The 12,886-nt window shown below is 44.1% G+C and overlaps 1 long non-coding RNA gene across 1 annotated transcript in view; it reads right to left on the reverse strand.

Moving 5' to 3' along the window:
* Nucleotides 1-8,690, reverse strand: part of LOC143441738 (uncharacterized) — a 28,223-nt gene extending 19,533 nt beyond the window's left edge. Inside the window, exons 1-2 of the long non-coding RNA XR_013109389.1 lie at nucleotides 8,602-8,690; nucleotides 4,914-5,039 (exon numbers count right to left, since the gene is read on the reverse strand). This is a non-coding gene — a long non-coding RNA (uncharacterized LOC143441738). The remainder of the gene's footprint in view (nucleotides 1-4,913; nucleotides 5,040-8,601) is intronic.
* Between the last annotated feature and the right edge of the window lie 4,196 nt (nucleotides 8,691-12,886).

Raw genomic sequence — 12,886 nt, forward strand, 5'->3', positions numbered from 1 at the left:
CAGGAAGACATGGTGCTGGAGGAGCTGAGAGTTCTACGTCTTGATCCAAAGGCTGCCAGAAAAGGACTGTCTTCTGCAGGCAGCCAGGAGAAGGCTCTCTGCACTGGGCAGAGCTTGAGCGTGGGCCCTCGAAGCCCACCCCCACAGTGATGCACTTCCTCCAACAAGGTCACACCTACTCCAACGAGGCCACACTTAATAACAGTACCACTTCTCATGGGCCAAGCATATTCAGACCACCACACACCCCTTGCCCACATGAACTTTGTGGACAACTTTGATGGGGGAATCTATTCTTAGGTATATGATCGTATAGTAAGAAATTAATAACTATAACTGACTCTCACACATTGTGTAGTATAAATTCATGTTTCATATAGGAAATGACAAAAAAATAAAATAACTAGCCATTTTGAAATAGCACACACCTAGAATATAAATTGTGTCTTTGTGCCATGGAAGGCAGAACGTCTCCTTAATCTGTGATGATATTCTACAGTGAAAGGGAGCTGACGGGAAGTAAACAGCAGTGCAGATCAGCCAGGGAAAGCAATCATTTAGAATGATCTCTGATAAAAATAGAAAAGGACAAATACAAATGAATGCTGTATGAATGCAAGGAGAATTATTACCTATGAAGTGTAGATTGAAAAATGCCTGGTGACACTCAATTTATATATCAACTTACCAAGGCTACAGGTGGTGGTGAACAGCAGTCTGCTGTAAAAGTATGTCATGGAGCAAAGAGACTAGTAAATAAGGGAGAATGTTCTACAAAATAGGATGGGACCGGTTAGGTCACTGAGGAAGAGGGGATTACAACTGTGGGCAGCCTCATCTTAATGCCCACTACTTCAAGCCTGCTCTACTGGAAGACCTGCCCTGTAGACGCAAGGCTTCAGACCTGCACTGCAGCCCACATGCATATGAACCAATTCTTCCTTTGCAATAGACTCATCCCCCTCTTCTCGCTTTGAGTGCATGAAAGTAAGTTATTTCAGAGGTAGGGGTTTTTTGTTGTATGCTAAACAAGCTTTCTTACCTGAGTGAATTTAGATTTATTGTATGTCATATGTTGAAAGTGGCTGAACGGCCGAATCTGTTTACAGTAGTTGGAAAACATTTTCTTCACAATTAGAAAATGACAAAAGGATGTGTGCCTTGTACTTGCAGGACTCTGGGGACTGCCCTGAGAGCGGGAGAGGACAGACACAAGGATGCAGAAAAGGCTGGCATCAGGTGACTGTGCTCTGATGGACTCTGGAAGCTCCATGTGTTTATTATGTCCAGTTGAACAGGGCAGCAGGGTTATCGCATAGAGCTGAACAAGGAGGCGGGTTTAGCTAGTCTCTGTCGGAGCAGTCTCTGCAGGGGAACAGTCTTCAGGCCATAAATATGGATGATGGTTGGGAGGGGAAGCTGCATTGGGGTGGGAAGAGGGAGTAGATGCTTTTTGCACATACTGTCAACACTTGCGTTCAGATCACAAGAAGGATTTGCGCCTCACCCAGGGAAGGCTTTACTACTCCCATGGAGCTGAGGCATTGGTCCTTGACGTGGCTGGCTTATGTCAACAGCACACATCCACACAGGACTTCACTCACTCTCTACAGATGTGCTCAGACATTGACTGGGACATGCAGATGGCAAATAAACATACAAAAAGATGTATAGTAACACAGGGTTTTTTCTTTTCTTTTTCAAAAACACATATGTAAATTCTGGAGAGATGGCTCAGTGGTTGAGAGCATTTTCAGCTCTTGCAGAGGACCTGGGTTAGGTTGCCAGCACGTACATTAGGCAGCTGGCAACTGTCTGTAACTCCAACTCCAGGGGATCCCATGCTTCCAACAGTGCCAGCCACATACACAGTGCATAGGCATATATGTAGGCACTCGCACATACACATAAAATCAAACTTTTAATAAAAGAATATACATGTATATTCTTGGAGAATGAAGCAGACCCATGACAAAAAAGTTGCCTACTACCAGGCGTTAGTGTAATCTCAGCACTCAGGAGAAAGGCAGGTGGATCTCTGTGAGTTCAAGGCCAGCGTGGTCTATGAAGTGAGTTCTAGGACAGCCAGGGCCATGTAGAGAGACTGTCTTCAAAAACAAAAATGTTTGGCTCAGTTGTAAATGGTCACCTTCCAAGAGAGTTCCTCTCAAGGCAGCTGGCTTACAATTGATAGTTTTTCTCAAGGGAGGATATTAATGTGGCATAGCAAGATAGGGACTTTATGACATTTCCCTCTAAAAATGTTACAGCAGCTGATAAAAAGTTGTAGCCTGGTGTCTTAGACATATAAAAAAAACTTCAAACCTGAATTGGAAAATAAAACCCATAAATATACAATCCAGTTAGCAAATGAGCAAAATGTACACAGATGACCAATGGCCAATGAGAAAATTAGATGCTAATTAGCATTACCATTGCAGGATGCACATTCAATTCACAAGGAGGTACCGCTACATGTCTGTCAGAGTAGCCCAAATGAAAGGTAGTGGGTACAGCAAATACTACTAAAGATGTAGACCAACTAATTGTGCACGTATTGCTGGTAGGAATGTAAAATGTAAAAGGAATGTAAAAAAATGTCATCTCCCCACTGTCAGTGCAGTCTGACAGTGTCTTTCAAAACTAGGCTAGGGCCACACAGAGTGGGAAACATCTGTATGCCAGCACTTGGGAGACAGACACAAGACAAGCAGAGGTTCTAGGTAGGTCAGCCTTACCTACACTGCCAGTGTGAAACCAGAGTGAACCAAACGAAACCCTGTCTCAAAACAAACATCTGGGTGTATTGGTGGAGTGCATGCCTAGCAGTCACAAAGCCCTGGGTTTGCTCCTCAGCACCCCATAAACCCAGGTGTGATTTTACAAGTCCCTAAGTAGATCCTGTCTTCCGCCTAGACCCTACCTCCTTTGGGGAAAAAAAAATCACAAAATAGAATCTGGAGAGATGGCTCAGCAGTATAGAGGAATTATTGCTCTTGCAGAGGACCCTAGTTGGGTTCCCTACACCCATATGATGGTTTACAACCATCTGTGACCTCAGTTCCAGAGGATGAACACCTCTTCTGATCTCCATGGACATGAGGCACACATATGATGCATAGACATACATGCAGGCAAAACGATCATACCTATAAATAAATCTAAAAGCCACTTTAAAAGATCACACCAGCCGGGCACAGTACACTCCACACACAGGCCTGTAGGAAGCATCCCCATTCGAACCACAGAAACACTAGAGTTGTGCATCTTGTTTTAGGGTTGGTTTCAAGAGGTTACACAAACAGTATTGCACTCTCACACACATACATGGACACAAATGAGACTATACTGGTAAAATGTAAGTTCTTGGTTTTGATATTGTGCTATAGTTGTGTAAGATTAATGCTGAGAAAGGCTGGAGGGAGAGAGAGTAGCTGGGGACATTTTATATCTAGTGAGAAGCCCTTGTGTGTCTCTTTTAGCCCAGGGAAGGAAACTTTTTAAAAAAAGTTATTGTACCCTTCTCCCCCAAACCCCCCATGGGCAGGCCTGAGAGACCTTGTTTACCACAACAAGACCAAGTGATAGGATCTAGGTGGAGTTACCCACCTTGGCTGCCCAGAACAGAGAAGCAGAACTGCCCCTGGGCTTGCCTTGAGATATCTCTGGCCGTGACCTGGAACGAACTATGGATTATCCCACCCATCTGAAACCAAGAAGCATTGTGGGTTGGGCCTTCCCCTTTAAATTGAGAGCTGAACATTAAAGCTTTGAGCCTTGATCAGAGAACTTTGTCCTGGCTTCATCTCTTCTCACCCTCCGTCCCCTTTTATTCCCAGCCCCCTTTCAGGTGAACCCAGTTGACTTGTGGCCGCGGGCGGCTACAAGTTATGTTAATTTATTTATTTTTAATATTTTAGATTTATGTATTTTATTTTATATATATGAGTATTTTGCCTACATGGTTGTATGTGCACCACTTGCATGTCTGATGTCCTCAAAGGTCAGAAGAGGGCCTTGGAATGGTTGTGAGCCACCGTGTAGTGCTGAGAATTGAATCCTGGTCCTCTACAAGAGCAACAAGTACTTTGAACTGCTGAGCCATGTCTATAGCCCCTGCAGTCACTCATTCTCATGTTATATGTGTGTGTGTGTGTGTTTATATGTGGCATGGAACATGTGTTTAGGTAAAATGATAACTTTCAGGAATTGGTTTTCTCCTTTTCATGATATGGATTCCTTCTGGAGATCAAACTTGGGTCATCCAGCTTAGCAGCAAGTAATTTTACCCCCTGAGCCACTCTGCCGACTTAAAAGGAAGTCCTTTTGATTTCTCTTTCTTCAGTGTATCTGAGTTTTTTTATCCTCAGTTATAGCGGTCATCTAAGTCACAGGGTGGAGACACTGCAACAGTCTAGAATGACTGTGGACAAATTTGCTGAGCCCAAATCCTTTACAACAGACCGAGTGCCCTAGCCGAGCTTACACCACCATCTAGGCTTGGGATGTCTATATAGTTAACACTTAGCCTTGAAGACTTCCCTAAGTGGGATCAGATCTCTCCAGGAGTGGACAGGCTTCTGGTAATTTCAATGCACATCCATGAGAACCACTGGCTTAAGCCACTTTTAGTGGATAGCTAGTTTTTAGCAGAAAAAAAAAAAAATTACCCGGAATAGCGTCTTATTGAAAACAGTTATTTTCAGAAGATCAGAACCGGTTCAGTTTCCCATCCGCTTTGCTTCAACCATCTGTAAAACTTGTAATGTTAACATTAATTTCCACAAGTCCTTGGATGACTGATGGGGACAAATGTACAGTGAAGCTGCAGTGCTAAAAATAGAACTAACCAAGAACAACAGAGAAACGTTTCTTGCTGGAACTTCTCATTTGCATTGTCGGGGCATAGTTACCTGCGGGATGGCGGCCCTCTGTCTCAGGGGCAGCAGCGGTGGTTGTCCTTCCCAGATGCTAAGCAACCAAGCAAAGGCACCAAGAGACGCTGGCATGAGGGTCTGCTCCATTAGCTTCAGAAACGTCTGTCACGGTTTTTCACAGCAAACAATAAAGAAACAATCGGACAAAACCTAAGAGTCGGGACTTGGTGTGGTGGCTCGTGCCTTTAACTCCAGGCAGAAGCTGGCAGATTTCTTGTGAGTACGAGGCCAGCCTAGTCTACACAGAGAGACCTTGTTTCAAAAAACCAACCAACCAACCAACCAACCAAAACCCCTAAGAATTGTTGGTCACTCCAGTGTCTAAGCCATGATTCTGGTTGGGTGTGGTGGCACACCTTTAATCCCAGAGCTAGGGAGACAGAGGTAGGAAGATCTCTGTGAATTTGAGGCAAGCCTGATCTACAAAGCAGGTTTCAGGATAGTCAGTGCTGTTACATAGGGAACCCTGTTTCAAACAAAACAAAAACCCCAACCAAACAAAAATCTTGACTCTGAAAGCCAATGAGTCACTTTCTGAGTTGCTGCCTATGCAGGTTTCCTTGGCCTCCTCAGAGGCCCCGTTAAGCAATGGGAAAGCAATAAAGCTTTAAAAGTAAACCCACAGAGTTAATAATGAAGTGTAAACAAGTGAGGAAGAGGAAGAATGGGAAGATATTCATTTATAGAATTCAATAAACTTAGAAAGACCAAAAAATAAAAACCCAGTGAGCAAGATCTGGGGAGGTGAACAGCCTGGACCAGTCCCCAAGGTTGGTGTAAAATTGCAGATTCTGCCTCAGACAGTCTGGGATGGGGAAAGAGAGCCTGCATTTCTAATTCCTTGCAGTTGATGCCAACAAAATTGTTCTGACCCACAGACCACAGCACAGTCTGCTGGTGGAACCTGAGAGGGCCTCAGGCTGTGGAAGGAGGGAAAGGAGTCATGGAGTTCATTACAGCTCTAAAGTGGGGTCTGAAAACCCATTCCTCACACTGTCCACACAGGACACAGAAGCAATGAAATTGCAGCCACTCTGTTTTGTAGAAATCAGGTCCAGAGATACCCGATCTTAGTTTAATACACACACACACACACACACACATAAATACACACACACACACACACACACACACACACACACACACAAAACATGTGGGGCAATGGTGGCGCATGCCTTTAATCCCAGCACTTGGGAGGCAGAGGCAGGCAGATTTCTGAGTTCCAGGACAGCCAGGGCTACACAGAGAAACCCTGTCTCAAAAAAAACCCCCAAAAACCAAAAAAACAAAAATAAAAATCTAGACTACCTGCGAATCATTCTGCCTTTGTCTTTTTGCAGCAGATGGAAGACTTCTGTGCTAAGGAAGATAAGCCGATTTTCTATGGAGAACCAGAGGTGCACATTCCAACACTCCTGGGGTTCCGGGAGCAAGCTGAGGTGAACCATCTCACAGTTGCCAGGGTGCCAAATGCCCAGTTTAAATTGAGGATTTGGAAAAATCATGAGGATTTGATCAAAGGATCTTATACTGGTTAGTTTTATGTCAACTTGACACAAGCTCTGGAGTCGAATGAGAGGAGGGATCTTCAAGTGAGAAAATGCCTCCACAGACAGAGCTGTAGGCAAGCCTGTAGGGCATGTTCTTAAAGGTGATAAACGGGGGAGGGCCCAGCTAATTGTGACTGATCTTCCTGGGTTCTATAAAAAAGCAGGTAGAGCAAGCCAGTAAGCAACACTCACTCCTCCATGGCCTCTGCATCAGCTCCTGCCTTGAGGTTCCTGCCATGCTTGAGGTCCTGCCCTGACTTCCTTCAAGGATGAACAGTTCACCTGGCGTGGTGGTTTAAAGTGAGAATGACCCATTGGGCGTATGTTTGAAGACTTAGTCCACAGTTAGTGGAAGATTTGGGGATAGATTAGGAGATGTAGCCTTGTTGGAGTAGATGTGTTCTTGTTGGAGAAAGAGTGTCACTGGGGAGTGAGCTTTGATGCCACCTTTCTCTCTCTCTCTCTCTCTCTCTCTCTCTCTCTCTCTCTCTCTCTCTCTCTCCTCTCTTTCTTTTCCCTGCCTGGGGATCAGGATATAAAGTTCTCGGCTGCTGCTCCAGCACCTTGGCTGTCTGCTTCTCACCATGATGACTACGGACTGACCTCTGAAAATGTAAGGAAGCACCCAATTAAGTGCTTTTTAAAAATAAGAGTTGCCTTGGTCATAATGTCTCTTCACAGAAACAGAATAGTAACTAAGACACCTGGGAAACACTGTCCCCAGAACAACATGTGATCACAGCACTGGCCCTGTGGAGAATGGATCTCAGCTGACTGCTTACTCTATAATGGACCTTGGCTACAGCAATAAAAACGTAAATTCTTTCCCCTTTGCATTTTCTTTTTTCCTTAAGGTTTATTTTATGTTTTAAATAAAGCACACAAAAGCAGAAGCTAGAGGCTTTGCACTGGATGCCCTGGAACTGGAGTAGCAGACAGTTGTGAGCCACCCTATTCGCTGGGTATTGAATTTTTGTCATCTGAAAGAGCAGCAGTGTGTGTTCTTAACCACTGAGCCATCTCTCTACTAAGATAAAAAAAAAAAAAAAAAAAAAAAAAAAAAAAACTACGGATATTTAAAAAGTGCCATCGGCAATTAACTTAAGATAACTGGTATTTTGGGGCACGGGTAGCAGACTTGATGGAATATATCTTTAACCATGGCCCTTAGAAAGCAGAGGCAGGTGGATTTCTGAGTTTGAGGCCAGCCTGGTCCACAGAGTGAGTTCCAGACCAGCCAGGATTACACAGAGAAACCCTGTCTCAAAAAGCCTATTAAAAACCAATCGGTTAGTTAACATTTGTTTTGAACTAAATATGAAGGGTGGTGAAGAAACACAGATTCAAGTTTGATCTGACTGACATGGCCCACCTGAAGAGCTTACTTCAACTTTTAAGTAAGCCACACATCAACAGATTTCCCAACTACCTTGGTAAAAGCATCAGGCAAGCATGTTACAGCAAGTTAGAACAATTTCTTCTTCAGGTGTTACATATTGCTGTATTTATAGCTTTAGCTTGTGGAGGCTAGAGGTCTCTGAAAATTAATGAAACATTCTGAAAAGCGATCTATCTGCTTTGAGACTGTTAGGTCACATGCAAAAATAAAGATAAATGGTTGTTAAGGGGCCCACAACTAACTACCTGAGATAGTTTAGGCTTCTGACCTATACAACACACATGCAACCATGCAACCATGCAACGTACCCAAAACAATTCATACATATCACCCACACACACACATGCACACCCCCACCACACACCATGCACATATATCATGCACACACCCCCACACCATGCACATATATCATGCACAACCCCCACACACCATGCACATACATATACACACACCACACCCTGCACATACACACACATCCCCCCATATCCCCTCAACATGCACACACACCCCCACACACTATGCAGTACAGCATATACTCACACAAATCATGCAATACACCACACACACACACATGCCATGCACACACATGCCATGCACACACACACAGACACACACACACAGCATAGCCTAAAGGGGACAAGGTAGCAGATGAGGGAAATAGGCAGGCAAGCCAACCGAGAACTCTCTGCACCTGTCGCTGTGTTCTGTAATTTACCTGACATTTCTTCGTGCGTCTGTAGTCAGCTGACTTTCATTTGTTTGATTGTTTATTGTTTTTAGAGTCATGGTTCTTGTCACCTAGGCTGGCCTCAGCTCACCGTAAAGCCGAATCTCCTATCTCTACCTCTCACTTAGGCTCCTCCTCCATTTCCCCTCTAGTTCTTAAAGCTCCCCACAGTAACCCTCTTCCTTCCAGTTCCAGAGCTACAGCCTCATACCGGGTGGCTAGCTCTGAGAAAGACGGATCTTGAGTGTCAAATGGTTGCAGCTCACACTGTACTCATAATTTCACTTGTCACATTACTTTGCTTGATCTTACACAAGTTCCTAACTTATATTGATGTTATGTGTAGTAGTCAGGGCTTTCACACGACCTAGTATCTCATTGCTGTGAAAGCAAATGAAGTCCAGTTAGGGGAAGGACAGCTGGACACACCCAATACTAAGGGCAAAACTCCAATACCTGTGAATGGAAAACACTGGGAAATGCTGACATTGCTGGGTGTGGTGGCACATGCCTTTACTCCCAGCACTAGGGAGGCAGAGGCCTGCAGTTAGCTGTAAATCCAAAGTTAGTCTGGTCTACACAAGGCCAGCCAGAGCTATACAGTAAGACCCTGTCTCAGAACAACAAAAAAGGCTTAAAAATATTGACATTACAAATTATAAAATGCTATTCTAAATGCATATGTATTCTATAGCTGTGCTTTCTTTCCTCCCTTCCCTCTCTTTCTCCCTCCCTCCCTCCTTCCCTCCCTCCCTCCCACCCTCCCTCCTTTCCTTCCTTCATCCCTTTTAGAAAACTGTAGAGTATATTGTGGTTAAGACTTGTATCTTTAAAAAATTCTTTTTAAACCTTTATTTCTATTTTATATCTACGGACTTTTTTTTTTTTTTTTGGCTTGTGTCAGTGCAACACAGGCATGCAATGCCTGCAGAGGCCAGAAGAGGGCGCTAGATCCCCTGGGACTGAGCTGGAGTTATTGATGACTGTCAGCTGCCTGGTGGGTGCTGGAAATTGAACCAGGGACCTCTGGAAGAGCAGCCAGGCTGGGCCATCTCTCCACACTCCCCTCCAAAACTATTTTTTTTTTTTTTAAACACAAAGCACTAAGATAGGTTCTTTGACTTCAGGCGAATGGACTAAAAAGTGAAGGAAACTCATGTGTTCCTATCACGAGCAGATCAGGCCTTGGTGAACTCTATTGCTTAAGAACAGGGGATCAAACTCCAGTTTTGCTCAGTGTGTAGGAAAGTCTGTAAATAATTTCATCAGCTTGATCTCACTTAAACTTGGTCTTTCAGAAAATCCTTTTCCAGCTTTTCTAAACTGTTCTCAAGTTGTGCCAGTCCTTGGCTTGGTCTAGGCCTCATGCCTGTTTGAGAACCACTGTCATTTTTAGAACCAAAAAGGGCTTTTCCTCTCTCAATACATCTTCCTGTTCTAATAGAGTAGGTTTTGTTTTCCTTACTTCTGAGCTATTTCCCTTCCTCCTGTTAGGTAGTTCTCAGCCCTTAGTTATTGTGTAGGTTGGTACTTTTTATAGAAGTATATTTTCCTTACAATACAGCTTTTAAAAAGTGATTTAAAAACATTGATTTAAAAAAAAAAATAGGGGCGGTGTGTACATGCCACGGTGCATATATGAAGGTGACAGGCAGCTTTGTGGAGTCAGTTGGAACTCAGGTGTTCAGGCCTACAGTGGGAGCACTTTGCCGAGCTCTCTCACCAGCCCTCAGAACAGTTTTAGGTGTGGAAACCCGATCCCAATATATTTAGCATTTTTCCTTATGCCATATAAAAGTAAAAGGTCATGGTACACAGACCTCAAACTCATGATTAATAACTAATGCTTTTTGTTTTGTTTTTTCCAGAAAGGGTTTCTCTGTGTAGCCCTGGCTGTCCTGGAACTTGATCTGTAGACCAGGCTGGCCTTGAATTCAGAGATCACTGGCCTCTGCCTCCACAGTGCTGGGATTAAAGGTGTGGGACACTACCTCCCAGTTTATTTTCAGAAATAGCCTAGACATTTAATGGTTATTACCAGATTTAGTATTATATAACCTTAAAATTTCAGGTTACTCAAATAGGTCTATGACACCAAGTAGAAAAAATAAATATTTGGTCACCTGTCTTCACCCAGTTTATACATTGCTCAAGGTGCTCACCTGTATGCTGGGACAGTAAACCAAACTACCTGACTTTAATTCAACAGTTTTTCCTACAACATATATATTTTGTCAGTCTTTATTTAATAAGAGCTCTGTAAAGTTACACATAGATATTTTGTATGTCATATGACAGTTTTAAAACACACACAACATGTAACCTGCACATACACACATATGTAGTGAGCCGCTGTTTCAGTGGCTACACGTTTGCATCTCCAAGTTGGCCCTGGCTGCGTGTCTTCTCCAGATGTAAACATTTAGCTGCGCAGTTGCTAGGCAGATAGGCGTGCCTTAGCCACTGCCAATCCCGAGGCATGTGGTGAGCGAACAGCCAATCAAAAGTGAATACGTCACTCTAGACTGTACTTAAGCGGGACCCCTTCCTCAGCTCGACCCTTCCGCGTCTCTCCACGTTTCTCCACGTGGGTGATAAAGATTAAAAAGCCTCGTTTACAGTAACTACCTGATTTCTGCGTCTCGTGATTTCTCCGCGGATGCAAAGCTCAAAGGGGGGCGCGTTAGACACATAGTTTTAAAAACTTGTGTTTATACATCTATATGCATGTGTATGCACCTCGGCCATTTGTCCTGGGTTTCTTTGAGACCTAACACTTTTCATGTTTTGTTTTTGTTTTCCCCTTGTAACTCAATGAATTTAACTAGACTTACTTACAGTATGATAGTTATTTATGGGCATTCGGTCACTTTGTCAGTAGCTATACTACTAAAGAAAATGTCTCTCCTCCAGTAACCCTTAACCTCATAAATCCTCAGGGAGGGGTGAGGCCTCGTAAGCTCCTCCCCTCACTACGATGGAATGCGTGAGGGGTGGGGCCTCATAAGCTCCTCCCCTCATTACGATGGAATGCTAACGAGCCAGATCTTGTTCCAGGTCTTGTGCCAGCTGCTGTGGGCTCAAGAGTTCAACAGCCCTGTCGTGCCCAGAAGATGGTTCCACATCACCCGTCCCTCTCTCTTCCTCTGCTCCTACTTCCATGAGGTTCTGAGGTTCTGAGAGGCGTTGGTGAGCATTCAACAGTCACTTATTCTCAACACTTCGGAGGGCCACATAATTGTTTTGAGACAAAGTCTTGCTGTATAGCTCAGGCTGACTTTCAAACTCAGGATCCTTCTGCCTCAGCCTCTTCCAGATGTTGAGGTTACAGGAATGCACCAGCACATCCAGTGAAACCAAAAATACTAGACAAGTCCTTCTTAAAGTGCATGCATCTGTGAGTCTCTGTGTCAGGGAATGTTGCGGCCTTTACTCTTCCTCAATGCTTTACCTCAACGCTTTGGGGGCTAAGTGCTGTGGTCAAGAGAGAGAGAGTGGGGCTTAAGAATGGAGACAAGACAGGGTGTGATCAAGTCTCAAGTCAAGTCTCTCTTATTGAAGGGAATTCTGAGGTATTTATATGCTTTTGCCACGTGCCTTGCAGGTGTTGATATGACGTAAGCCTTACAGGCGTCTATAGCGTGGATAGCATGTGCACCGTGCGCCTTGCAGGCTTGGATACCACGTGGGCCTTACAGGCATGTATGGCATGGATAGCACGTGGACAGCACATGAACTGCATGCCTTGCAGGCATGGCTACCACGTGCGCCTTGCAGCTGGGGGCAGTAAACAGCAACACAAAATATATGGGATATCAGAGTGTGCTTCAGCTGTTGTAGGCTATTGAAAACCAAATCTTTTATCAGGGTATATGGTTCCAGATGGCTGCAAAGATAATCTAGCCGTTTTCTGCTAAAAGTCGGCTCCCAACAAGGGTATGTGTACATGAATGCAGGTAGGTACCTGTGGAGGGCAGGGGCATCAGGTCTGTTTAAGGCTGGGACTATAGATGGCTGTGAGCCACTGAAAATAGGTGCTGGGAACCAAAGTCAAGTCTTTTGCAAGAGCAGCAAGTGCTCTTGGCCATTGAGTTATCTCTCCAGCTCCATTAAATGAAGCTTATCACTTAGGATTTCATCCAAGTTGCCAGGCATGATGGTATGTGCCTGTAATCACAGGACTTGGGTAGTTAAGGCAAAGGATTTTTTGAGTTAAGATCATCCTGTGTTACAATATATTAAATTCAAGGCTAGCCTGGGCTACATAGCAAAA

Source organism: Arvicanthis niloticus, chromosome 3 (assembly GCF_011762505.2).
Source record: "Arvicanthis niloticus isolate mArvNil1 chromosome 3, mArvNil1.pat.X, whole genome shotgun sequence".
NCBI lineage: Eukaryota > Metazoa > Chordata > Mammalia > Rodentia > Muridae > Arvicanthis > Arvicanthis niloticus.